The sequence below is a fragment of the Schistocerca americana genome, chromosome 7, assembly GCF_021461395.2.
Source record: "Schistocerca americana isolate TAMUIC-IGC-003095 chromosome 7, iqSchAmer2.1, whole genome shotgun sequence".
Classification (NCBI taxonomy): Eukaryota; Metazoa; Arthropoda; class Insecta; order Orthoptera; family Acrididae; genus Schistocerca; species Schistocerca americana.
The window spans coordinates 443844097-443871415 of NC_060125.1; the positions used below are offsets into that span (position 1 = coordinate 443844097).

The 27319-nt window shown below is 42.6% G+C and overlaps 1 protein-coding gene across 1 annotated transcript in view; it reads left to right on the forward strand.

The window, feature by feature from the left end:
• Nucleotides 1–6434: 6434 nt before the first annotated feature.
• The window catches only part of LOC124622411 (endochitinase), an 85738-nt gene continuing 64853 nt past the window's right edge, over nt 6435–27319 (forward strand). Inside the window, exon 1 of the mRNA XM_047148099.1 lies at nt 6435–6492. The gene's annotated coding sequence lies outside the window, so the exon portion shown is untranslated. The remainder of the gene's footprint in view (nt 6493–27319) is intronic.

The following is a 27319-nucleotide window of genomic DNA, read 5'->3' on the forward strand; positions in this document are numbered from 1 at the left end:
GAAAAACGTGGTCAGTAGATGCGTAATTGGCAGGGCACGCATGGTGATGGTTGTGGGCAGTCATTGTGGGGTAAATGCCGAGTGCTGGAGGGGAAGTGCCGTTCTAAACTGCAGTCCCGGCTTACATTTTTTGTAAATAGTAAGTGGAGCCCCTCCATCCCCACACTTGCGTGGTGACTGGTGACCATTCAGAAAGATCTACTGTCACCTCTACTTTGGTTAGTATCTAAAAAGAATTCCGCTGCAAATGTAACAAAAGCAGCAATTTATTTTCGCATGGCTTTCAGAGACGCGTCATGAGAGGCGCATTTTGAGTAAAACCTACACTGGTCTTGCTGCCATGTTAAAATTTGGTTCTTTTGCCAAAACAGTGGAGTTTACATAATGTCACCTCAGTAAAAGGTGTGCAGACGCATTGCGAGAGAATTCTGAAGCAGTGGCTTATTAAATTCATTAAGTGAGGCATTGAGAAAAAGAAAGGTCAATAGATTATGAAAAAGCACATCCGCATTACAAAAATAAACGTGTAATGTCTTCATTTATGTTGTTCCAAAACCCACTGCATTTCTCGTTTCAGCAGCTATCAATGGCCCTTAATAATAACATTCTTTCATCGAAAAAGTCTGTAGTTAGTGGAATAACATGGCAGAAATGGAGTTTTGCATATAGCCATATTGCAAAATACTCTCGTCTTTGCATGCTATAATTTGCCAAAATCACAATTCGATATCTCAAACCGTTTATGCAATATCAGAGTTGTTGCAGATACTTCATTCTGGCTTTATTGCTGACGCTCTCTACTGAAAATGAGTGTGGTACATAAATTTTCTCGAGATTGGTGACAGAGACCTCCACCTAAGCCTGAAGAAAAATTCAGTATTTTAGTTAAACTTCATTAGCAGCGAATTATTATATAATATGTACCAAACGCAAAATCATAGCGACACCTATTTTTCATTGCTAACTTTTTTCGAATTTCACGCAGTGTCTTACATAAATGAAAATATCACAAGAACTATGATCAGTAACGAAATCATGGGCATGTCATGAAGGAGCTGATATGTAAAGCTACAAGTAAGGCAAAAATGAATTTTTTTACCGAATTGTTTCTATAAAATCGCTAGAAAAAGACTGCAGGGTGAGTCTGTCACCGCAGTGTGTCGCTAACCAGCCAATAGCGGACAAACATATCGGGCTCCCCTTGTAAAGAAACGAGTGAACTCACCCAGCCCTATAGATGTAAAATCGTCACTGCCCATCAGACACCACTTTCTGGGCAGACACTGTGTCAGAGACTGACAACGGCGCCTCTTTTCAGTATGTGTTTGTACCACGAAGTGGGAGATTTGAAAGTGATCCAAACTTCAAACTTATTTTATATCCATATGGTATATTTCCGGATGTGCATCTCTTATTTAAAATTTATTCCACTAAGGCTCGTTCTACACCCCTTAGGAGCTTGTAATAGGAATACTGAAATTCCCTGTATTACTGAAATTTGGGTATTTTAGAAACAATTATGAAAATTTAACATTTTAGAAAATTTATTGCGCGAAAGTTCAGTATTTAAAAAACATATGTATTACAACTTTGTTATTTGTTTACATAGAATATGTTTTCTTACTTAATACTTCATAAGCGTTCCTTTCTCATTGTAAACCAAGATAAATTAAAATTCTAACAACATAAAGGGATTCTTCTTAGTCTACAAGATTATCTATTTCAGTTTATGCTCTGAAACTATGATCCAGGAACAGCAATGTGAAAATAATAGTTTTCCGTTCCCAACAGAATGTTTTATATCCATGATTCCCCTTGGCTCTCACCATTGGGGTGCTTGATTACGTTGAGTTCCCATGTTAGGTGAGCTTGTCACTATGACTTCATGGACATTTTACCTTGGGCATAAGGAAATATATAAGGACATGGGGGTAGGACGATATGAACAGGGGAATGTGGGGAGGAGGAAGTGGATAGGGAGAGAGGGAGATGAGGAGATGGCAAGAGAGATGGTGAAGGAGGAAATGGATGGAGAGAGAGAGAGGCAGGAGACTATGAATAAGGGAAGATGGGAAGGAGGAGATGGATAGGGAGAGAGGGACATGAGGAGATGGCAAGAGAGATGTGTGAAGGAGGAAATGGATGGAGAGAAGGGGCAGGAGACTATGAATAAGGAAAGATGGGAAAGAGGATATGGATAGGGAGAGAAGGAGATGAGGAGATGGCAAGAGAGATGGTGAAGGAGGAAATGGATGGAGAGAGAGGGGCAGGAGACTATGAATAAGGGAAGATGGGAAGGAGGAGATGTATAGTCAGAGGGAGCATGAGAAGATGAAAAGAGGGATTGGATCAGGCGAAAATGGAGAGTAAGAGAGTGGCAGGAGGAAAATTATGGAACGTGTTTTATGCTCAAGAATTATGACGTTTTTGGAAAATGAACATCTCCTCTATAAAAATCAACATGGATTCCGCAAACAGGGATCCTGCGAAACTCAGCTCGCTGTGTTCCTTCATGAGGTCCACAGTGCAGTGGACAACGGCGCTCAGATTGATGCCGTATTCCTTGACTTCTGTAAGGCATTTGACACCGTCCCGCAAAGCCGTTTAATGACGGAACTCAATATGTCGCTCTTAACGGAACAAAATCGACAGATGTAAAGGTAATATCCGGAGTACCACAGGGAAGTGTGATAGAGCCGTTACTGTTTACAATATATACAAATGATCTGGTAGAAAACGTCGGATGCTCTTCAAGGCTATTCGCAGATGAGGCAGTTGTGTATACCAGAGTAGCAACGCCAGAAAATAGTGAGAATCTGCAGAACGACCTGCAGAGAGTTGGTAATTGATGATCTGGCAGTTGACCCTGAACGTAAATAAATGTAACTTATTATGCATATACAGGAAAAGAAATCCACAACTGCACAGCTATACTATTCATGAAAAAAAGCTGGGGACAGCGTCTGCCGCAAAATGTCTAGGCGTAAATATCCAGAGCGACCTTAAGTGGAATGGCCATATAAAACAGATACCAGACTCAGATTTATCGGAAGAATCTTAAGGAAGTTTAAGTGATCCACGAAATTAGTGGCTTATAAGACGCTTATTCGCCCAATTCTTGAGTATTGTCCATCGATCTGAGATCCCTATCAGGTAGGACTGATAGAGGAGATAGAGAATATCCAACCAAGAGCGGCGCGTTTCGTGACGGGGTCGTTTAGCTGGCGAAGGGCGTTACGGAGGTGGCAGACGTTACAAGAAAGGCGTTGTGCATCACAGAGAGAATTACTATTGAAATTTCAGGACAGCACTTTTCAAGAGGAGTCGGAAAACATATTACTTCCCCCACATATACCTCGCATATGGACAACAAGGAGAAAATTCAAGCAGTTAGAGCCAAGACAGAGGCTTACCGACAATGATTCTTCCCACGCACTATTCGCGAGTGGAACAAGGTTGGGGGGATCAGATAGTGGAACCGAAAGTACCCTCCGCCACACACCATTAAGTGGTTTAAGGAGTATGATGTAGATGAGATGGACAGAGAGAGTAGGAGAGGAGAAGGTGAAACAGAGATAGTCGGAGGAGGAGATGGACAGATGGAGGTGAGAAGATGGGGTGGGCAGAGAGATGAGGGGAAGAAGATGTGGACACAGAGAGGGACGAGGGGAGATGTGTGCAATATATGTGTCGAATATGTATGCAAGCGAAACCGCATGGAAAAGCCTAATATAAAAATAATTCATAACAATTGTTAAAGTGTACGCACAAGGGTCACTAAAATGCTAAACTGATGAGATATTCTAAGCGCTTCAGTCTGGAACCGCACTGCTGCTATGGTCGCAGGTTCAAATCCTGCCTCGGGCATGTGTGTGATGTCGTTAGGTTAGTTAGGTTCAAGTAGTTCTAAGTCTAGGGGACTGATGACTTCAGATGTTGACTTCCATAGTGCTTAGAGCCATTTGAACTATTTGATAGAGATGTAATCAGTATTCATTGCTGTTGCTGACTGGCCAGGTTGGCGAGGCATTGCAAAATGTTGGAGTTGAACAAGCAGAGGTGGAAAGGTTTGTTTTTAATGATGTGTGTGCACGAAAATATGACTAAAAGAAGAATTACTGAATGTGGCCGACATTTATACAGGAAAATCACCATTTCCAAGTGTAATATTTCAATATGGAATTACTGTGATCAAGAATCGTCCAGAACATCGATTCTTTAAGTACTAAATACGTTTCGTTACCAGTTCTTGCATAAATTGGAATAAATTAAGTGTTTCAGAGTAAACTGCAGGTACATCTAAATTCTGTACCAATCTTCGTCAACATTAGAACAAAAGTGTTACATGACGTAACTACACTGGCAAAGGGAACAAGAATCGGTACTGACAAATTGAAATTCTATCACGACTGCTACCTGGAATACGTCATACCATCACCATACTGCCACTGTGGATCGATCCAAGACGAATACCACGAGTCTTTGGCTACCCTCGACGCAGAAAGGAATTTACTTGCATTTGTTGACACTCTTGACAACAATGTGTATAGAGATTTGCAAATTGTTATTGAAATTCTTGCCACAAAATTAAAATATAAACGATCATTTTGGGTTTGTGACTGTTTATTTCACTCATTCAGAAACTATACAGGGTGTTACAAAAAGGTACGGTCAAACTTTCAGGAAACATTCCTCACACGCAAAGAAAGAAAATATGTTATGTGGACATGTGTCCGGAAACGCTTACTTTCCATGTTAGAGCTCAAGTTTATTACTTCTCTTCAAATCACATTAATCATGGAATGGAAACACACAGCAACAGAACGTACCAGCGTGACTTCAAACACTTTGTTACAGGAAATGTTCAAAATGTCCTCCGTTAGCGAGGATACATGCATCCTCCCTCCGTCGCATGGAATCCCTGATGCGCTGATGCAGCCCTGGAGAATAGCGTATTGTGTCACAGCCGTCCACAATACGAGCACGAAGAGTCTCTACATTTGGTACCGGGGTTGCGTAGACAAGAGCTTTCAAATGCCCCCATAAATGAAAGTCAAGAGGGTTGAGGTCAGGAGAGCGTGGAGGCCGTGATATTGGTCCGCCTCTACCAACCCATCGGTCACCGAATCTGTTGTCGAGAAGCGTACGAACACTTGGACTGAAATGTGCAGGAGCTCCATCGTGCATGAACCGCGTGTTGTGTCGTACGTGTGAAGGTACATGTTCTAGCAGGACAGGTAGAGTATCCCGTATGAAATCATGATAACGTGCTCCATTGAGAGTAGGTGGAAGAACGCGGGGCCCAAGCAAGACATCACCAACAATGCCTGCCCAAACGTTCACGGAAAATCTGTGTTGATGACGTGATTGCACAATTGCGTGCGGATTCTCGTCAGCCCACACATGTTGATTGTGAAAATTTACAATTTGATCACGTTGGAATGAAGGCTCATCCGTAAAGAGAACATTTGCACTGAAATGAGGATTGACACATTGTTGAATGAACCATTCGCAGAAGTGTACCCGTGGAGGCCAATCAGCTGCTGATAGTGCCTGCACACGCTGTACATGGTACGGAAACAACTGGTTCTCCCGTAGCACTCCCCATACAGTGACGTGGTCAACGTTACTTTGTACAGCAGCAACTTCTCTGACGCTGACATGAGGGTTATCGTCAACTGCACGAAGAATTGCCTCTTCCATTGCAGGTGTCCTCGTCGTTCTAGGTCTTCCCCAGTCGCGAGTCATAGGCTGGAATGTTCCGTGCTCCCTAAGACGCCGATCAATTGCTTCGAACGTCTTCCTGTCGGGACACCTTCGTTGTGGAAATCTGTCTCGATACAAACGTACCGCGCCACGGCTATTGCCCCGTGCTAATCCATACATCATATGGGCATCTGCCAACTCCGCATTTGTAAACATTCCACTGACTGCAAAACCACGTTCGTGATGAACACTAACCTGTTGATGTTACGTACTGATGTGCTTGATGCTAGTACTGTAGAGCAATGAGTCGCGTGTCAACACAAGCACCGAAGTCAACATTACATTCCTTCTATTGGGCCAACTGGCGGTGAATAGAGGAAGTACAGTACGTACTGACGAAACTAGAATGAGCTCTAACATGGAAATTAAGCGTTTCCGGACACATGTCCACATAACATATTTTCTTTATTTGTGTGTGAGGAATGTTTCCTGAAAGTTTGGCCGTACCTTTTTGTAACACCCTGTATAGCGAACAATTTCACTAGGCCACCTATCACAAAAATGCAGTACACAAACTGGTTTTGGGAATGGTACCCGCTTAGTACTCCGAAAGTAGGGAGGATTTGAATGCTGAAACTGGGCCAGCACACTGTGCGCCGAGCCTCCCTCCCCCGGCGTCGTCACGTGACCAGAGGCGGCGGCAGTGAGTAGCGGCGGGTTGACGCAGGTCGGCGCAGTCGCGGCGCGGACAGCGGACGCGGCCCAGCGCGCAACCGGCACACGCAGGTGAGTGTCCTGAAGACGCACCGCGCGCCGAGTCCGAAACGCCACTTCCACGACGTTACGGTTTTAGTGTTAGGTGGACAAGAGCCCCATCGTCAGTACAGGGTATCACATCCTACTGCGACAGTTACGACACGATTTCGTAAAGTCAGGCGCATATTTCTTAAAATTTACTGACACCAATTGAAAAGGGCCAATCGAAAGCTGCTGTTGTGAAGCGAATGCATCAAAGGACTTACTTCCATGTTCATCTGATTTTAGTCATGAAATGACCAAATCAAATAATTAAAGCAGTCTTAGAGCGAGAAGTTAGGAGATAGAAGACGATAATTATAACTTGATGCGAAGATCTTGAGAGGTTTTGTCATATTTCGTACAAAGGAGATTGTAACTAATAGCTGCAAGTTGTATCTGTTTATTCGTTTTACTTCTACCAGCCACTACGACATCTGTAACTTGAATGGTTCAAATGGCTCTGAGCACTATGGGACTTAACTTCTGAGGTCATCAGTCCCCTAGAACTAAGAACTACTTAAACCGAACTAACCTAAAGACATCACACACATCCATGCCCGAGGCAGGATTCGAACCTGCGACCGTAGCGGTCGCGCGGTTCCTGACTGTAGCGCCTAGAACCGCTCGGCCACTCCGGCCGGCTTGTAACTTGAAGATTGAATTTGTTGAAGATCAGTTGTCATATGGCAAATTCAATTCTGAAACAGACGATAAGCACGTATTAGTATAAATTATCATTATACTAATTTCAAAGCGGTTTATGAAATAAAATGTGATACATGTCAATGGTATATCCATAACTTATACCTTAGCAGGAGAAAGAGCTTACGAATGCTATCTGTCTCCCTCCCTCTCTCTCTCTCTCTCTCTCTCTCATTCACTCACTCTCTCACACACACCCACACACACACACACACACATGCAATCTATCGCATGATGCAAACTAATATTATACTGAGTACTAACACCCTTAGCCGGCCGCAGTAGCCGAGCGATTCTAGGCGCTACAGTCTGGAACCGCGTGACCGCTACGGTCGCAGGTTCGAATCCTGCCTCGGGCGTGGATGGATGTGTGTGATGTCCTTAGGTTAGTTTGGTTAAAGTAGTTCTAAATTCTAGGGGACTGATGACCTCAGAAGTTAAAAAGTCCCATAGTGTTCAGAGCTATTTGAACTAACACCCTCGTATCGATAACATTACAACGTATGACGATGGCATATCAGCAATGGAATATATTTTTAATAAACATACATTTACATCAATTCTCAGCACATCACAATGAAGTGAATGTATCATATAGTAGAAAGTATGGAACGCTAAAAGGGTGACTACTTAAATGCTGTAATGCTGGTCTCTGTAATTACACTAAACTCACATAAATACGTAGGCCTTTGTGGCCAGAATCAATCTCATTCAAATGCTTCTGGTTGTACCACCTCGCCACCTTTTAAGATACTTAAAATACTAACCATGCAGGAATACGCCCTGAGGAAAGCGTCTGCAACACGTCCGAAACGTCGGTTATTTTTAGTAATTGTACCATTTTAAGTGTTTTAGTAGATAATACGACAGTACACCCAAACTGATTTTAACACTTCAACCTTATCTTTACGTTACGTACGGCAGCGAAACTTGGGGAGGGGGGCTGTTATATATGCCTAAAATCCCTCCTTAACGCTTTGGTCACCGTGTTTGGGGCAACTGGGCGCCTCCTTTTCACATATATTCCGACGCTCATTGCAGTTTAACTACAAACGCAATAAATTAGCGTGATGTTCATTCGAAAGGATGAAACCTGCTTTGACTATTCGTAAAAAGTGGATTATGAAATAGTAAAATTGGCAGATATACAAACAGTTTTACTGAAAAATGTAAAATCCTTGTACATTCTGTTCGTACACGTATTTTGCCAGAGTGTGGTACATTTCGAAACACTCAGACATTAAAATAGCTATATTACCATTTGGACATCATCAGAACGTTTCTTTTCCGCAGGTTTTTTCCTTTTGTCTCTTACTGACATAGGTGCGCACTTTGTAGACTTTTTGAGCGAGATTTTTTCTCAGAAGGTGGTATGTTTTCGCAAAATGTCTCTCACCTACTCTGCCCAGTCCAGGAATTGGAGAAGAAAGAATCTCTCGACGTCTGAACTGAGGTGTCTTGAAAGGATAACAAGGAATCATTCGGTCTGATTTATCCACTCAACTCAGAATAGCAAAACACGAGGCGCTATTTTCGAATACAGATAGATCAAAATGCTACCAGGAATCCTTCATCATGCAGTCTACGTGCTTACCGAGAGAGGTAAGAAAGCGTAAAGGGAGCTAGGAAGTTTGACGAACGGCACGAGCAAGACTTGGGTGCCGTCCGTTTCACGAATCCTCTTTGGGTTTCTCGCGAAAGTACCTACTAATACTAGTTCTTATGGGGTAGCTGAGAACTATTTTCAAGAGTCTGCAAGTAAAGGTATTCCAACATTCCCCTAAATCTCTCTAGTGAGACAAATAAACTTGTGACCATTCTTGCTGTCCCACTTCTGTTTATGTTAATTATAATCCTATTTGCTAAGGGTAACATCACACACTTGAGCAGTGTTCTAGGATCGGTGGCAGGAGTGGTTTGTAAGCTGACTTGCGTTTTCTTGTGTCCTTCCAATGGACGGTCAGCCACCTGCTTTCATTACGATTGAGCCTGTGTGTTGAAAACGTATGTGTAAAAGTACAGTTATGTAACACATTAACTTCATCCAAAAACGAAGAAATGTTGTTTTACTAAGCGAAGATGAAAGTGACACTGGATTACAAATCGTGTTTCGAAGAAAGCGGGAACGATCGGATGTGAGTGATGGCGCTTAATTTGTCAAAACCTATGAGAGGAAACCACTGAAAGAAGTCGATATCTTGTGCGTTTCCATCAAGTCACTCTGGAGTGGCCTTATTGCATAGATCTGGGTAACAAGGATTCAGAACGTTCTACTGTTCACTTAGCGGCTTTCTACACACCTACACAATAATAAAATTTGAATCCCAAAGCATCCTATTCACAGCTTTGAATTTATCTTGGTTTGGTTATTTTAACAACTTGGTGTAATTACAATTCATACTAAGAGCGGATGTATCAGAGCATGTCTCTAAGAAAATAGATCACGAATGCTATAGGAATCAGGGAAATGATAGCGACACTCTCATTAAAGTAAAAAGATTAATAATCATCCAGTATTCATCTTAATTCATTAATGAAAACATCAGAGAGCTTCATTCCCTTCAACGTTCAGAAATGTAAAATCATACAAACGCAAAAACGTCGTATCTTACGACTACGGTATTAATACGAACACAAGATTATTACAAATATCTTGGTGTATCAGTACGTGGGGATATGAAATAATCACATAGCCTCAATCGTATGAAACGTAGGTCGTAGGGTTCTGTTCATTGGTAGGGTACTCGGAAAATACACTCTACAAAGGAAATTACTTAGAAAACATTCGTGCGATCCTTTCCATAATATTGATCAAGTGTGCAGGACACGTACCAAATAAGATTAACAGCGGATGCTGTTACCGACAGAGCTATCCGTACTCTTGTTTAAGTAACATAATCCATTTGTTTAGCTACTAAACGAGTGGCGAACTATTTGATTGATAGTCGCCTGTACGGGAACACGGGAACAGTATTCCATTTTGACACAGACTAACACTAACAATGTTTCCGACCAACAACAAATGAACAAAGATATATATATATATATATATATATATATATATATATATATATATATTTTTTTTTTTTTTTTTTTTTTTTGCAAAGGGAACCTGTGGTTAATAATTTGCTGTGCGTCAAGGTTACATTGTATTACAGAACGCGAGTTAAAATTCAATCCATTCCTGATTTTACGTTGATCTCAAATGGCTTACACGAGCTTATACCGTAACCTGTTGTTGATCTCGTTGTTACTGTTGCTGTTATAGTCTTCAGTCTGAAGATTGGTTTGATGCACCTCTTCATACTAGCTTATCCTGTGAAAGTTTCTTTACCTATGCATGACTAATGCACACTGCATCAATCTGAGCCTTCTTACTGTAGTCACTCCTTGCTCTCCCTCTACAATTTTTAATGGCACTCTCCCAAACACACACTCACATACATCACTCTATTACCAAATTAACCTGTTCCTTGATGCCCCATGGTGCTCGCGAAAGGCTGGGTTCCGAGCTTGTGTCTCAGACCTACACACAGTTGTAATCTGATAGAAAGTTTCAAAATATGGGAGTAGTAAACCATTGATACTACCGAGCAGCGTCGTTCATTCAAAATTGGATGCTATTTCGGGTTTCATTCAAGGAGATCACAGGTAGTAGTTCCTGTCTGAATTTAATATATACTGTTGCTGTTGTCCAGAGACTGGTTTCATGCAGCTCTCCATGCTACTCTATCCTGTGCAAGCCTCTTCATCTCCGAATAACTACTGCAACCTACATCCTTCTGAATCTGCTTATTGTATTCATCTCTTCGTCTCCCTCTACGGTTTTTATCCTCCACGCTTCCCTCCAATACTAAATTGGTGATCCCTTGATGCCTCGAACGCGTCCTACCAATCGATCCCTTCTTCTAGTCAAGTTGTGCCACAAATTACTCTTCTCCCCAATTCTATTCAGTACCTCCACATCAGTTGCGTGATCTACCCATCTAATCTTCAGCATTCTTCACCACATTTCGAAAGCTTCTATTCTCTTCTTGTCTACACTGTTGATGGTCCATGTTTCACTTCCATACATGGCTACACTACATGCAAATATTTCAGAAAAGACTTCCTGACACTTAAATCTATACTCGATGTTAGCAAATATCTGTTCTTCAAAAACGCTTTCCTTCCCATAGCCAGTCTATATTTTATATCCTCTCCACTTCGACCATAATCAGTTATTTTGCTCCCCAAATAGCAAAACTCATCTACTACTTTAAGGGGGGATATAATTCACTTTGGTCCGCAAAATCGATTTTCAGAAATATTATTTCCTTGATCTACACTGTTTAATCCATGTTGTATGTGGATTTTATCGTGATAGCAGCTTTAGAAATGCATTTAAACTGTTAAACTAACTCTGCACTGGTGGCCACTCCCACATTTCCCGAAATTTAGGAAACTGCTTGCTTCAGCGGAATTTTTGTCAGTGTGAAGGCTATTTTCTTTTTATATCTTTGGCTGACATCTGTATATCTGGCTGACATCTATATCATTGCCTGAAAACTTTCTTTCGTGTGGCTTATTTACGTTTGGACAATACTAAGACATATTTGTGGTTGGGAGGTTGAATTCGCAAATCTTTACGTGGAAGTCAAGATTTATGAATAATGGGTGACGGAAGAACTGTATTCGGAAACAGAGGTTTCATGGAAATTGGTCTACCAACAAAAAAGAGGAAGCAGCTCGAAATGAAGAACACAAGCTCTCAGCTTCAGCATCGAAACTTCGGACACGAGAATTGTACAGGTGCTGCCTAGATAGCAAAACTCATGTAGTACTTTAACTGTCTCATTTCCTAATCTAATTTCCTCAACAGCATCTGATTTAATTCGATTACATTCCATTATCCTCGTTTTGCTTTTGTTGATGTTCATCTTATATCCCCCTTATAAATAGTTTACTATAGCCACATTTCGAAACTTTCTGGCAGATATATATTATCTGATCAAAATTATCGGGACATTTCTATGTAACGCGAAATCCGGTGCTAGACATCACGAGGGGCAGCCCCTCCAGTACAAAAGACGGCAGGGAGCAATGCGTCGTCATTAGAGAAGCAGTAATACCGGAATTTGTCGGTCAGGCGAGTTCAGTGAACTCGGAAATGGACTAGTCATTTCACGTCAAAAAAATGTTTCAAATGGCTCTGAGCACTATGGGACTTAACTGCTGAGATCATCAGTCCCCTAGAACTTAGAACTACTTAAACCTAACCAACCTAAGGACATCACACACATCCATGCCCGAGGCAGGATTCGAACCTGCGACCGTAGCGATCGCGCGGTTCTAGACTGTAGCGCCCAGAACCACTTGGCCTCCCCGGCCAGCATTTCACGTACCCTGAGTAAGAAATGCGTCAGCGAAATTTCAACCCTTCTAAAGTTGCCCAAGTCGACTGTTGGTGATTGTCAACTGTAACCTCGAAATAACAAGCACGGGTAACCGAAGGGCATGCAGACATCATGTACTGACGGACACGGCCAGTCGAGCACTGCAGAGGATCGTTGTAAAAAAATCGCATGATATTAGCGGAAGGATCATTCGTAAATTCAAAACTTCTACCAGCAGTCCACTTAGCACCCACAATATCTGCTAGGCGATGCTTGAGGTGGCACAGAGAATGATCCCACTGTACAGTGAGTGACAGGAAACAAGTGATTTGGAGTGATCAATCACGTTATACCCTGTGGCAGTTCGATGGGAAGTTCTGCGTTTGTCAAATGTCAAGAACGTTGCCCAATATCATGTGCAGTGCCAACACTGAAGTACGGAGGGGTGGTGTTGCGGTATGAGGGTGTTTTTCGTGGCTGCGGAGTTAGGTTAATGTTTTTCCCGGATTGCATTTTTGATATCCATTTACTGTTCAACTTTTTACCTTTTAGTTGCATTACACTGTACTGCCAAAGACGGCATTCACCATGTGTTCTTGCCTCAGTCTAGATGAGGAACATCTTTTCCAGCGTTGTCTCCAAATGTTGTAACGCCTTTCTTGACGATAGTTAAGGTCTGAGCATGGCCTTGCGAGCCGAAAACCGGTTAACTACATAAATTTATCTGTAGAACATACACGATATTGTGCTTTTCATTTATATATTTATAACTAACCATTCAGTTCAACTGGTCTTGCACGTTCCTCGCCGTCTGTTTCAGAAATACAGTGTCATCCGCAAATGTTACAGTTCGTTTCTTGTTCCTATGTCTTGGTTAGGAGGGATAACTTTTGGGATAAGGCACACGGTGTAATGCTGGAAGGTATGCGACCGGCATTACAGTGTGTAGACTATGGAGTCGATACACATGTTCCTGTGTAATTAATATCCTTCAGTTCTTGCGCAACGAATATTTTCATAAGTAAAGCTTTCAAGCCTTTGCTTGGTACAACAGATAAGGATAACCACACCTAATGTATAGCCAAGAGGCGAGGGAAATCCAAGTTTGGATTTAGTATGCGTTAAGGGACCCATCAATAGCGACGGAACGCAGTAATTTGTCGCTAGATCGCTAGATCAGTCTGCAGATCGCATCTGAATGCGCAAATAGTAGGTAGCAGCGACAGGTCACAGGCCGCTCTTAGATCCCAAGCAATCCGCAGAATCGCTCGCAGCGAATCACCTGTGTATCGCAGTACTGCTGTCCGCCTGCGACGAGTTTGTCTGGCTATTAAGCCTTATTTTGCAGTTTTGCTTCGTTACGCTATGGTCTTTGCGTTAAAATTTGTAGAGCTATTCAGGGAGCACGAACCACACTGAAAAGTGAAGCCAGAAAATTGTCACGTGCCTTAAGGACGGACAAAATACAAAATTCATCCATGCTATTAGATTTTGCAGTGATCAGAATTTTGAGGCTTGTGCTGTAGAACTTGAAATTAATGAAAAGTTAATAGTAACAGTCACAACACATAGGATTCTGGTGATGATATTAAGTTATTCGTGAAACAACTGAATGCATTATTGAACTATTTTAGTAGGATGGGTAATACTAGGTGAAGATTTTAATTTCAGTGTTTTATAACATACCATTTCTAGGCTATACTTCAGTCGCTGTCTATTCTATATAACATAATTATCCTCTCACACAATTTACAACAGGAGTTATGGGACCTAGTAGCACTGCTGATAGTAAGATTGTTAAAGACACAGCGATATAGTAATGCCGTAGTAAAATTACAAAGTGGATAAATGAAAAAGGTATCGAGCACTTCAAGATATATTTCCGATATATAGACCGGTTTTAACGGAAAATGTTATACATTCTGTAACATAAACTGTTCTGAAAGCAGTTGTTCTAAGAAATTAACATGCGTAAGTAGATTAAATGCCCCTACGCTCCAGGTTTACAAAAAGAATCAGAATATGATTCAATCTAATGGAAAACTTTAGTTAACATTAAGTGACATTACAAATTATATTGTGAAATTATATGCAAAGTTATCAGAGCGCAAAAATTTGCATTTTCAAGAATTGATAAGCAACAAACACAAGGAATCATAAAACTGAAAAAAATTCATTAAATATAAAGAATGAACTGATCTAAAATAGACCCATAATTGCAGGCACTTTCAGTAATCTTTTCGGTAGGCTTAAGTACCAGATAATTTCTGTCCGAACAGCTCTACTGCTCCCAAAACAACGTTCAAAACCAAGTTTAATAAAATATAACGCCATTTTTAAGAGTATAAGTCAGCTTACGTTGGAGGACTACCACCGCTGCTAAACATTGCAATTCTTCCATAACAGAAATTTACGACACTCTCATGTTCGAAATACTGGTTTGTGAGTGGCTTGTATGTGATGGGCACAAAGGAATCGACCGACTGCAGAAGATAACTGCTGACGAAGTTACCAGCGATATATTGCTGCTGTGTGTGTGCGTGGGGGGGAGCCTTTAAAAGACGTTAAGACCTAAGTTACCTGTACTTGGGACGTCAGCTTCATTTGCAGCCGACAGGAAGGACTTTCTCCAGAGGGCCTCGTGCGGGTGTCGTCTGCTCCTTAGACAGCGACACAAAGGATCGTTAACACCCACCGGCGACAACACGTGGCCCCGCGCGTCCTTCTTCTGTCACCGAACTGTGAGGCAACGGCGGTGAAAGTTGTTTGGAGACGCTCCTGCTCCGATGCAGATGGCACTGGCGTCCCGAATACGGGAAAAAGGAGCAAATACTAAACATAAAGTAAGGTGTCGAGGCCGGCCGGGACACAGGGACGAAGCCTCGTTGCGTAACGAACATTTTGAGAAGGGAGGTGCTTTGGCGGTGGCTCCATCGTGGGAAGATATTCAGGCTTGGCTACCCATCTCACCCCACAGGAGTGCAATGTGAAGATACTGAAGTAGCTACAAATGCAGGGCATTACCGTGCCACAGTAACCACACCCACCAGAAAGTGAGTCATCCGCAGCAGACAACACGCTGATGCCAGATAATACCGTCCCTGCCCTTGATAGTGCCCCCAACCCAGCGGGAAAGAGAGTACCCAGCTTTCATCAGATACGCCATAGAAATGGCGATTATCTCTGAAACTACCGGTTTTCGGTTACACCATTTCTTATCATCTATAGTTTATTCTTAACTTTCATCATTTCGTTGACAGGGAACAGCAGTTTTATTTAAATTCCTTAAAGCGTTTATTAATCGTTCTATCAATAGTTGTGTAAGTAGGCTGTTTAGGTTTTTATATTGGTAACGCCACGTAGCGCTCTATATGAAAATCACTGACTGTGCTGTGTGCAGTCTGAGGGTTGTTTGCATTGTTGGAATAATCGCCATTGTAGTGTTGGGCAGTTGGCTGTTAACAGCGCGTAGCATTGCGCAGTTGGAGGTGAGCCGCCAGCAGTGGTGGATGTGGGGAGAGAGATGGCGTAGTTTTGAGAGCGGATGATCTGGACGTTTGCCCATCAGAGATAGTAAATTTGTAAGACTGGATGTCATGAACTGATATATATATATATATATATTATGACTTTTGAACACTATTAAGGTAAATACATTGTTTGTTCTTTATCAAAATCTTTCATTTTCTATCTATGCCTATCAGTAGTTAGTGACTTCAGTAGCTAGAATCTTTTATTCAGCTGGCAGTATTGGCGCTCGCTGTATTGCAATAGTTCGAGTAATGAAGATTTTTGTGAGGTAAGTGATTCATGAAAGGTATAGGTTCTTGTTAGTCAGGGCCATTCTTTTGTAGGGATTATTAAAAGTCAGATTGCGTTGTTCTAAAAATATTGTGAGTCAGTTTAGTGATGGTCATAATAAGTAAAGAGAGAAATGTCTGAATACGTTCAGTTTTGCTCAGCTGTTTGAAAATCAAATAACGTAAGGGGTTTACCAGCACAGTAATTCACTAATTTTTCTAAGAGGAAGTTTCAGTTGTAGTATTTATTGGGCAACTAGTTTCGAACGTTATCGGTTCAGGCCTGGTCTACTGAGGCTACAAAAACAGCACATAGTTGTCAGTAAACGCTGAATACGAAAGTAGTATTACTATAAAGAGTTGAAATGTAACGGGAAACTGGAATTAGTTATTTGAATACAAATATACCTGCACTGACAGTGCCCGATCTTGCTAATAAACATTTAGTGGCAACACATGCCCCATAAATGTTTGCAGGATGAATGCCCCAATCCAAACATGCCTATTACCAAATCAAAATCAAACTGGAGGTTAATGTAGCCAGCAACACCAGGAAACTTTCGATGGCGCTAGCATCGCGTCTCACTTATAAGCGCACGTCCGCAGACAATGGTCGTGTCGCGTTTTAAAATGGGGATGCGTCTAAGCACTTTTATTAAACCTGACATCAGTGCAGTGAATGGCAACATATGTAGTGTGACGTGTACCCGTCACATATTTGAACAGAAGACAACGATTTCATGTTCAAGTGCGCGTCCACCGCCAAAGGACACATCGAATTAAAATAGGGGACACTGAATACAAAGTACAATGGAACAAATCACATTTGTTGCTCCATTACAAATTTTGCATTGTACGTATATATGGTTGTCTTTCAAATACCTACATACATATAGTTAGCATACATAAAACATTTAAATACAATACATATCGTTTGTTTCGCCAATACGTTCTGTAAAAAAACAGTTACGTAGTCCTACTAAAACAGCGCGTCATAGAAGCGAACCATTACTACATCACGTCATGCGCGACCGCCTTGAAATCGCCTTCTCCAATACTCAAAGTGCGTATCTGTTGATGCGAGTCCTGCTGTGAATTACAGAGGACGAATACTGAAATACACATGCTGAAGCATTTTACAAAATTACAAACAATTTTCTGTTACTCGCCATGCATGCCGCATGAAGAGCCTGTTTCATATAATGCCACTACGATTACGCCACCTTGCAGATATACACACCATGACCTGACATAGTCTTCTAACCAGACTAGCTAATCCAATTACAGATGCACTTGAAACGTTCTCCTACGAAACATTGTTTCAAATTCAAACATCCTGATTTAACATGTTTGCTGGCTTGATATGCACCTCTAATTTTGGATTACACTCAAATGATGTGACATACACTACAAAGCGCTCTCGTGTGAAACATTGGGCTACGTATCATACAGTGCGCAGTACTATACTATTTATTCGCTGTGAGAACATCATACCTATTTCGGGCACCTAATGTAGTAATTGAAATTGAAAGGGCCACTATACACTGAAGAGCCCAAAAAACTGGTACACCTGCCTAATGTCATGTAGGACCCCCGCGAACACGCAGAAGTGCAGCAACACGACTTGAGATGGTCTTGACTAATGTCTGAAGTAGTGCTGAAGGGAATTGACACCATGAATGCTGCAGGGATGTCCATAAATCCGTAAGAGTACGAACGAGTGGAGATCTCTTCTGAACAGCACGTTGCAAAGCATCCGAGATATGCTCAATAATGTTCATATATGGGGAGTTTGGTGGCCGGCGGAAGTACTGAAACTCAGAACAGTGTTCCCGGAGCCATTCTGTAGCAATTCTGGACGTGTGCGGTGTCGCATTGTCCTGCTGGAATTGCCCAAGTCCGTCGGAATGCACAATGAACACGAATGGATGAAGGTGATCATACAGGATGCTTACGTACGCGTCACATGTCAGAGTCATATCTAGACGTATCAGGGACCCCATATCACTCCACCTGCAAACACCTCACACTTTACAGAACCTCCACCAGCTTGAACATGCATGGTCCATGGATTCATGAGGTTTTTTCCATATCTGTACACGCCCATCCGCTCGATACAATTTGAGACGAGACTCACCCGACCAGGCATAATGTTTCCAGTCATCAACAGTCCAATGTCGGTGTTGAGAAGCCCAGGCGATGCGTAAAGCAAAGTGTCGTGCAGTCATCAAGGGCACACGAGTGGGCCTTCGGCTCTGAAAGGGCATACCGATGATTTTTCGTTGAATGGTTCACACGCGGACACTTGTTGATGGCCCAACATTGAAATCGGCAGCAATTTGCGGAAGGATTGCACTTCTGTCACGTTGAACTATTTTCTTCTGTCGTCGTTGGTCCCGTTCTTGCAGGATCTTTTTCCGGCCTTAGTGATGTCGGAGATTTGATGCTTTACCGGATTCCTGATATTCACGGTACACTCGTGAAATTGTCGTACGGGAAAATCCCCACTTCATCGCTATCTCGGAGATACCGTGTCCCATCGCTCGTGCGCCGACTATAACACCATGTTACAACACTCTTAAGTCTTGATAACCCGCTATTGTAGAAGCAGTAACCGATGTAACAACTGCGTCAGACACTTGTTGTCTTATATTCGTATTCAGCCTATTTCTCTGTATCTGAATACGCATGCCTATAACAGTTTCTTTGACGCTTCAGTATATGTAACCTTAATGCAAAAACCACATACCATTAATGAAATAGAATTAAATTAAAATTAATTAAATTTAAAATGTCAAGAAATAAAATTTTAAAAACTTAGAAATCAGGCCATAGTGTCCGACGTGCGTGTACGAGCACTTTGCACGTCATTTGGACACTCTACTTAAAAACCACTTAATCCTAGAGATTGTGCCATACACAACTTAGTCCCTGTCAATATCCTTGCATTAACACTTAGCAATTATCGGGGAACGGCACTGGCGTCCCAGAACGCGTGATAAAAGTCTTGCACACTGTGCGTACGCACCTACCGTCTAATAGGCTACGCCACACGGCAACAGGTGCATTATTGTCTCCGCAATGAGATACCGATTCTGTTATAAATATACGGGGGTGTTTCACTAAATGTGTTTGCCTCTGTAAGTTACGAAGTATCAGCAACATGTCAACGCAATCGTTGATCGTGTTTACCATTTTCATCCGATGTCAGTAACTGTGGCATATTGAGCCCCGTTTGTCTGTGTGGCTCGAACTGTCGGGTATACGGCCGTGTGCGGCGACAGTCGACAGTCTAACAGCGCATCGGCCGCTCAACATTTAGAAGCGCATCGGCCGCTCAACATTTAGAAGGCTCATTGAGTTCGCAGCGTGTGTGGTATCTGCCCCTGAAACTTTGAAGAGTTGTAGCTCCCAAACTAAAAGTGATGGGAATGTAATTTAAATTGATGTATACACAGCTGGTGTTACTGATTCCACTGCATGATAGAAACAACTATTGTTCCATTAAAAAAATTGTATCTTTTTGCGGTAACTCTTTGCATAATAATGCAATAAACTATGTTCATAGCTCCGCGGACAGTGTAACGTTTCTTATGGTGACCTACCGCAATAAATATTTCCGTCGCCTATTACTTCGCAATGAGGCAAACACATTTAGTGAAACACCCTGTATAGTGCTGATCGCTCTTGCCAATTTCTAACCGCGCTGCTGCTATGATCGCAGGTTCGAATCCTGCCTCGGGCATGGATGTGTGTGATGTCCTTAGGTTAGTTAGGTTTAAATAATTCTAAGTCTAGCGGACTGATGACCTCTGATGTTAAGTCCCATAGTGCTTAGAGCCATTTGAACCATTTTTTGCCAATTTCAAAGCAATGAAAATTTTATGAATAATAATTGCTCGTTATTAAAAAATATTTTGCTTAAAAAATAAAAATTTAACACTGCTTTTGTGGCAAACTGATATGCCCGTTTTTACCCGATTGTTAATAAGAAATGAAAGGAAGCCATATTATGACCGAGACAAAACAAATACCGCAAAATACCACTTATTGGAACTCAAATACCGGCAACGGTTTTAACCAGTCGGTTTTCCCATCTGTAGTATGCCACATCTTGCTGAAGCCACGCTTTAACGAGTAAATCTAGTTGAGGTAGGAGGCACAAAATTACAGGGATCTAGAACGCTCGTCTTATAATATTACAACAGCTATGTTGTCGTAGCGTTCCTTCTTTGACGAAACACACGGTCAACATATCGCACTTCGACCGACCCACCAAATCACCCGATCTTTATCCACGTACCCACAGACATTTTCTACGGGATAAAGATCGAGTGATTTGGTGGGTCGGTCGAAGTACGATATGTTGCCCGTGTGTTTCATCAAACCAGGAACGCAAGTGTGCAGCTATGTGAACATGTCTGTGGTGATATTAGAAGACGAGCGTGTCCACAGCATACTCTAGCATTAAGACCAGAAGAAACGACCGTTCTTGGACAACAAGAATGTTGAAATAAAGACACATTCAAGATGCATGGCCGCCACTTCTCAATCAGGTATTTACTCAAGCGGCCTCACGCGACAGACCTCCATTCCAGGCCTCCCACCATGGAAAAATCCCTGACAGTGCCGGGAATCGCGCCTGGGTTCTGCGCATGGCAGTGAGCCGTGTAGACCACTCAGCTACGGAGGCTTTGTAGAATACCTTCATAATTACATACGAAAAGCACAGTATTGTGTATGCTCTACACCTCTGCGTCCAAGGGTGGAAACATCTCCGAAACGGCTGAGTCTGTAACCGGTTCGCGTGCTGCCGTGGCTAAAATACGACGACAAATCAGGAAGTTTTTGTCTCTATTTTTTCTTAGCCGAATTATGGCTGTAAATGCGAACTCATACTATCCATTCTCAGCTTTGGGCCTTTTTTGGTTCGTGGCGGCCTTATTTGGTGGTAGCTCCGGCGCACTGCGCTGCTGTCAGTTGTTAAAGATGGCGGTTGTGCTTCACAACTCCACGATGTTAGAGCAACGAAGTGTGATTCGTTTTCTGTGGAGCAAGGGACGAACGTTCATCGAGAGCTACAGGGAAATGTGGCCCACATATGGAGAAAATTGTTTCGTTTTGATAATTGTGAGGTGGTGGTGTTGTGAGTTCGACAAAGGCCGTGAAGTCTTGCATGACAATGAACGGTCGGAGAGGCCGCGTTCGTCGCCGACTGATGACATTTCCCGCCTTGATGTAATGGTGCAAGCAGATCGGTGAGTGCACATCACGGCCATTATAAAGCAGATCGGCGACTGCACATCACAGCCATTAACCGCGAGGTTGGCATATCGTATGGGAGTGCTTATGACTTCATTCATGGGACCTTAGTGTACCGGAAAGATTCTTTTTGGCGGGTGCCTAAGCAGTTGGAAGACATGATGAAAGGCAAGTGAATGATGTCTTCACTGAATCATCTGGAGCGGTACTCCAAGGAGGATGAAGTTTTCCTGGACCGCATTGTTACTTGCGATGAGACGTGGATACTGCATTTCACGCTGGAATCCAAGCAGCAGAGCATAGTGTGGAAACATCCGGGTTTGTCTCTGACAAAAAAAATTCCGTACAGTGCCATCTCTTGGGAACGTGATGTTAATGACCTTCTGGGATAGCTGTGGACTGCTCCTGCTGGATTTCATGCCACAAGGTAAAACTATCAATGCTGAAAGTTATTGTTCCACAGTGTGACATCTGAGGGCTGCCATCAGGCGAATGCACTGAGGGATTCTCGATGTGAACTCCACGACAATGCAAGACCACTTGTGGCAATCAGAAATACCGAAAGCTCTGAGCATTTCACTGGGAGATTCTGGACCACCTACCATACAGGCCAGACATCGCCCCAAGTGATTTCCTCGTTTTTAGACCACTGAAGAAGTTCCTCGCAGGACAGCGATTTACAAGTAATGATGAGGCCAAAACAACAAAATGGCTCTGAGCACTATGCGACTCAACTTCTGAGGTCATCAGTCGCCTAGAACTTAGAACTAATTAAACCTAACTAACCTAAGGACATCACACACACCCATGCCCGAGGCAGGATTCGAACCTGCGACCGTAGCGGTCACGCGGTTCCAGACTGAAGCGCCTTTAACCGCACGGCCACACCGGCCGGCCCAAAACAACAGTCCGACGGTGATTCCATAGTCAGCTGGACGAATTTCACCGCAGGGGCATCTCAGATCTAGTTCTGTGATGGGACAAATGAGTGAACTGGTGTGGGGACTATGTGGAAAATAGTGTAAGGTATGTAGAATAGGATGTAATTTTATATTTTTCATTACCTATGTAGTCGAATTAAATCGGGTGATGCTGAGGGTATTAGATTAGGAAATGAGACGTTTAAAGTAGTAAAGGAGTTTTGCTGTTTGGGGAGCAAAATAACTGATGATGATCGAAGTAGAGAGGATATAAAATGTAGACTGGCAACGGCAAAGGAAAGCTTACTGAAGAAGAGAAATTTGTTAACATCGAAAATAGATTTAATCGTCAGGAAGTCGTTTCTGAAAGTATTTGTATGGAGTGTGGCCATGTGTGGAAGTGAAACGTGCACGATAAATAGTTTGGACAAGCGGAGAATAGAAGTTTTCGAAATGTGGTGCTACAGAAGAATGCTGAAGATCAGATGGGTAGATCAGATAACTAATGAGGAGGAACTGAATAGAATTGGGGAGAAGAGAAATTTGCGGCACAACTTGACTAGAAAAAGGGATCGCTTGCTAGGACACATTCTGAGGCATCAAGGGATCACCAATTTAGTATTGGAGGGCAGCGTGGAGAGTAAAAATCGTAGAGGGAGACCAAGAGATGAATAAACTAAGCAGATTCAGGAGGATGTAGGTTGCAGTAGGTACTGGGAGGTGAAGAAGCTTGCACAGGGTAGAGTAGCATGGAGAGCTGCATCAAACCAGTCTCGGGACTGAAGACCACAACAACAACAACAACATCAACAACAACAACATGTGTACTTTACTTTGGCTAAAAATCGTTGCAAAGACTTTCTGATTTGCCCTCATTTATGGTGGATGACAATATTGCACTATCCAAAACTGGCACAGAGGCCATAGATGACAGGGGTGACTGACGGCTGCAGAGGTTTGTACAGGTGAATAGATGGACAGCTGTTGAGTTTCTGACTGCCCAGATGAACCAAGAGGCTATCAACAGTGACTCCTCAATGACTTTTCAACGAACATTGCTGTGTAAGGGCCACTGCATTAGGCACCTGGTTCATGCACCCATGCTGACTGCTGTTCATTGACGACAATGGCTGGAATCTGCACGCCAATACCGCAAGTGGAAGTCAACTCAGTGGCGACAGATGGCCTTTTCAGATGGATCACGTTCTATGCTCCGTTGGACAGATGGCCGTTAGTATGTACAGCATGTGACATGTGAATGCAAACACCCTACGCGCGTGAGGATCTGCACAATATTTTAATGGCATTCCCTGGATGAACTCGTCATTCTGGAAAGCACAATGGATCAACACAAGTATGCATCTATCCTTGGGGACCATGTCCACCTCTAAAAGCAGTTTGTTTGTCCTCGCCGCGATGGCATCTATCAGTAAGACAGTGCAATCTATAATACAGCTCACAGTGTACGTGTGGGGCTCGAAGGGGATTTGGAAGATTTTACCATGGCCATCAGTGTCTCCGATTTAAACCCAATGGAGAATCTCTGGCACAAACTCGATCAGGCTCGTCACACCAGCGATTCGATTCTCAACTGAGAAACCTAGCGCAGCTGCCACCGCACTGGAATCGGCATGGCTCCACAGCACTCTGGTACCTTCAAGAACCTCACTGACTCTCTTGCTGCACATCTCACTGCGGTCCGCGCTGTGAAAGATGGTTATTCAGGCTTTTGATAGGTGGCCGTATTAACGTGACTGCACGGTGTATGTACCGTTAACGAACACTCCTTTCTCCGTTTTCCCTGTTTAAAGATCTGTAAACTACCTCTAGGACTTATGAGAATAGTTTTCATGGTTTGGATTCTCTTGTCTTGAATTTAATGACTTGTACATTCTTCAGTATACTAACACAGGCTGGGACAATACACTCTTCCTTAAAGACTATCAGTACCCTGATCCTGTAATAATGATAACATATTTTGTAATTTGGTAGTCCTCCTCGGCTAGTTGACATCAAAGGCTTCTAATTATGGTACCGCGTCATCATGTAAAAGAATATAATGGAGAAACCCACGTTTCGGCCCAGGGTTGCAGTGATCTGCGTCTGGGTCTACTGGTGTGTGGCCTTCTTCTGGGTATACTGGTGTGTCACATGCCAGTACACCCAGATACATGGCACTGTAGCGGTGATCAAAACGTTGGTTTCTCCAGCAAATGTTTTTACATTATGAGTTGGTACAATACTCAGAAAACTTTTATGTTAACATAATATATATTGTGAATGTTGGGCTCCATAATGCTCCCTTTCTGTGCAGTGACCGTGGATATAACATTATACAGAATGTAGCAACCAGTCGCGGAAACATAATTTATTTATCTTGTTGCAAATCGATTTCGACTGATATCAGTCATCATCGGCGCATTATGCTAACCGATACATGCCATAAGTAGAAGTACTGTCCTTGCAAGATTTCTATCATGATAGAAATCTGCGTGGACTGATAAATGAATATTGAAACAACTTTTTATAACTGTCCTGAATATATTTTTCATCACACAATGGACTGCAACGGCGTCCTAATCAGAGAGGTAAGTTTGGATTTCTGCCTCAGTCAGACCACTGAGCAGCCTAGTGTAAATAACACCACACAAAGAACTGATGTTCAATGGACCTCAACACGAACAGGATAGCCGTGGAGCAACAAAGCCAGAAACAGTTTTTCTGCTTAAGAATCACAAGTAGTCTCCAAAAGCAAAGTGCCACTGCATAAACGAGAGCAGGATTTCACAAGACCAGCAATTGCATCAACACCTTTGTGAATAATAAACAGATTAAATATACCAAAGGACCGGCCACCTTCAGTATGCAGAACTATGAGGAACCGATGTGCAGCTGGGAGAGCCTTCTTTGAATCCTTAGGCTCATTCCGTTTATGTTTTGTAGACATAGACTGAGAAGAAGATGTTTGGCTCATTCCAAGAAAATCCCCCATGATTGCCAGTGTCTCCGATGGCTCGCTCCTTCCAACTGGGGGCACCCTTCAGTGATTGTTCACATCTCAGGTCACACCTCCTCAGTACCTGACAGAGGGACCACATGTCAACTTGGGAAGGCAACCACCCCTCCCTGGGCCTGGCCTATGCCAGGTAGTACATGCAAACCTTACGAGTAGACACGGAGATGGGAATTATGCGGTACCCAGTCACCTGCTACGTGTCAGACACATGGGCCAGCCTTCAGGGGAGCACAAGGAGGAGGAAGTAGTAAAACAGGAACCTCAAATGCCGAAATGGAGGAAGGATAGGAAAAGGGAAACAAAGAAAGGAAAAACAGTGGAGGGACTGTTCTGATGTCAGGCTACTGAAAATTAAGAACACGTTCCAAATAATATCCCAGACATGTTCCCCAAGGGAGGGAAAAAAAAGAACAGCAGGAGGATAGACATACAGCAGCTGGGGGTCTGTGGCAGTCTAGTACAGACTCACCAAAGAGTGGTGAGCCCCCTCGTGGGATAATATCTGTGACAATGATAGGAGATACCAAGGCCACAGGTAATCATTAATGAACACTGCATTAATTATTTAGTAGATTTCTGTCTGTCTGTCTGTGTTGAGATCTAAAAGAGACTAGACGCACATGTGAAAACTGTATGCATGCCAAGTATAATTAACCTTGTGAATGTATTGCATATAAGTTGTGTGTGGAAATATATTCAGGACAGTTATAAAAAGTTGTTTAAATGTTTATTTATCAATCCACGGCCGGCCGCGGTGGTCTAGCGGTTCAGGCGCTCAGTCCGGAACCGCGCGACTGCTACAGTCGCAGGCTCGAATCCTGTCTCGGGCATGGATGTGTGTGATGTCCTTAGGTTGGTTAGGTCTAAGTAGTTCTAAGTTCTAGGGGACTGATGACCACATATGTTAAGTCCCATAGTGCTCAGAGCCATTTGAACCATTTTGAACAATCAATCCACGCAGATTTCTATCATGATAGAAATCTGCCAAGGACAGTACTTCTACTTATGGCACGTATCAATTAGAAAAATGCACCGATGGTGACTGATATCAGTCGAAACCGATTTGCAACAAAATAAATAAATTATTTTTCCGCGACTTGTTGCTACATTCTTTATAATAATAATAATATATATTGTTCAACCTCTGTAACACTTGGATGAGGCCTGGCCCATTGCGCTTCTAGATTGTACATTTTCTATTTGCCGCAAGTGTAACAGCCTGTGAATTATTCTTCCAAATCTCTGGACGTGCCCAGAAAATTAAAAAAAAACGGAAATTTTACATGAAATGCTCTGCAATAACCTGAGGTGTAATACGTTACGTTAGAGTGTTATAATTACTGTAACTATCTTTCGTTAACGGCATTATCTTACGAAACGAGACTGTAAAAATAGCATATGGGTTATGTTGTTTGGCAGCAAAGTAACTAATGATGCAACAAGTACAGAGGATGTAAGTCGCAGACTGGGAGCAGCAAGGAAAGCGTTTCTGAAAAAGGGAAATTTTTTTACGTCAAGTATACAGTACATTTAAATCTTAGGAAGTCTTTTAGGAAGCTGCTTTTCTGGGGGTTATGCCTTGTGCGGAAGTGAAAACTCGTCGAGAAGCAGACGAAAAGGGAATCCTAGCTTTTGAAATGTGGGGCTAAAGAATAATGAAGGCGATTACTGGAATAGTTCCGATAACTAATGAAAAAATACGGAATCGAGTAAGGGACAAAAGAAATTTAGGGCACAACT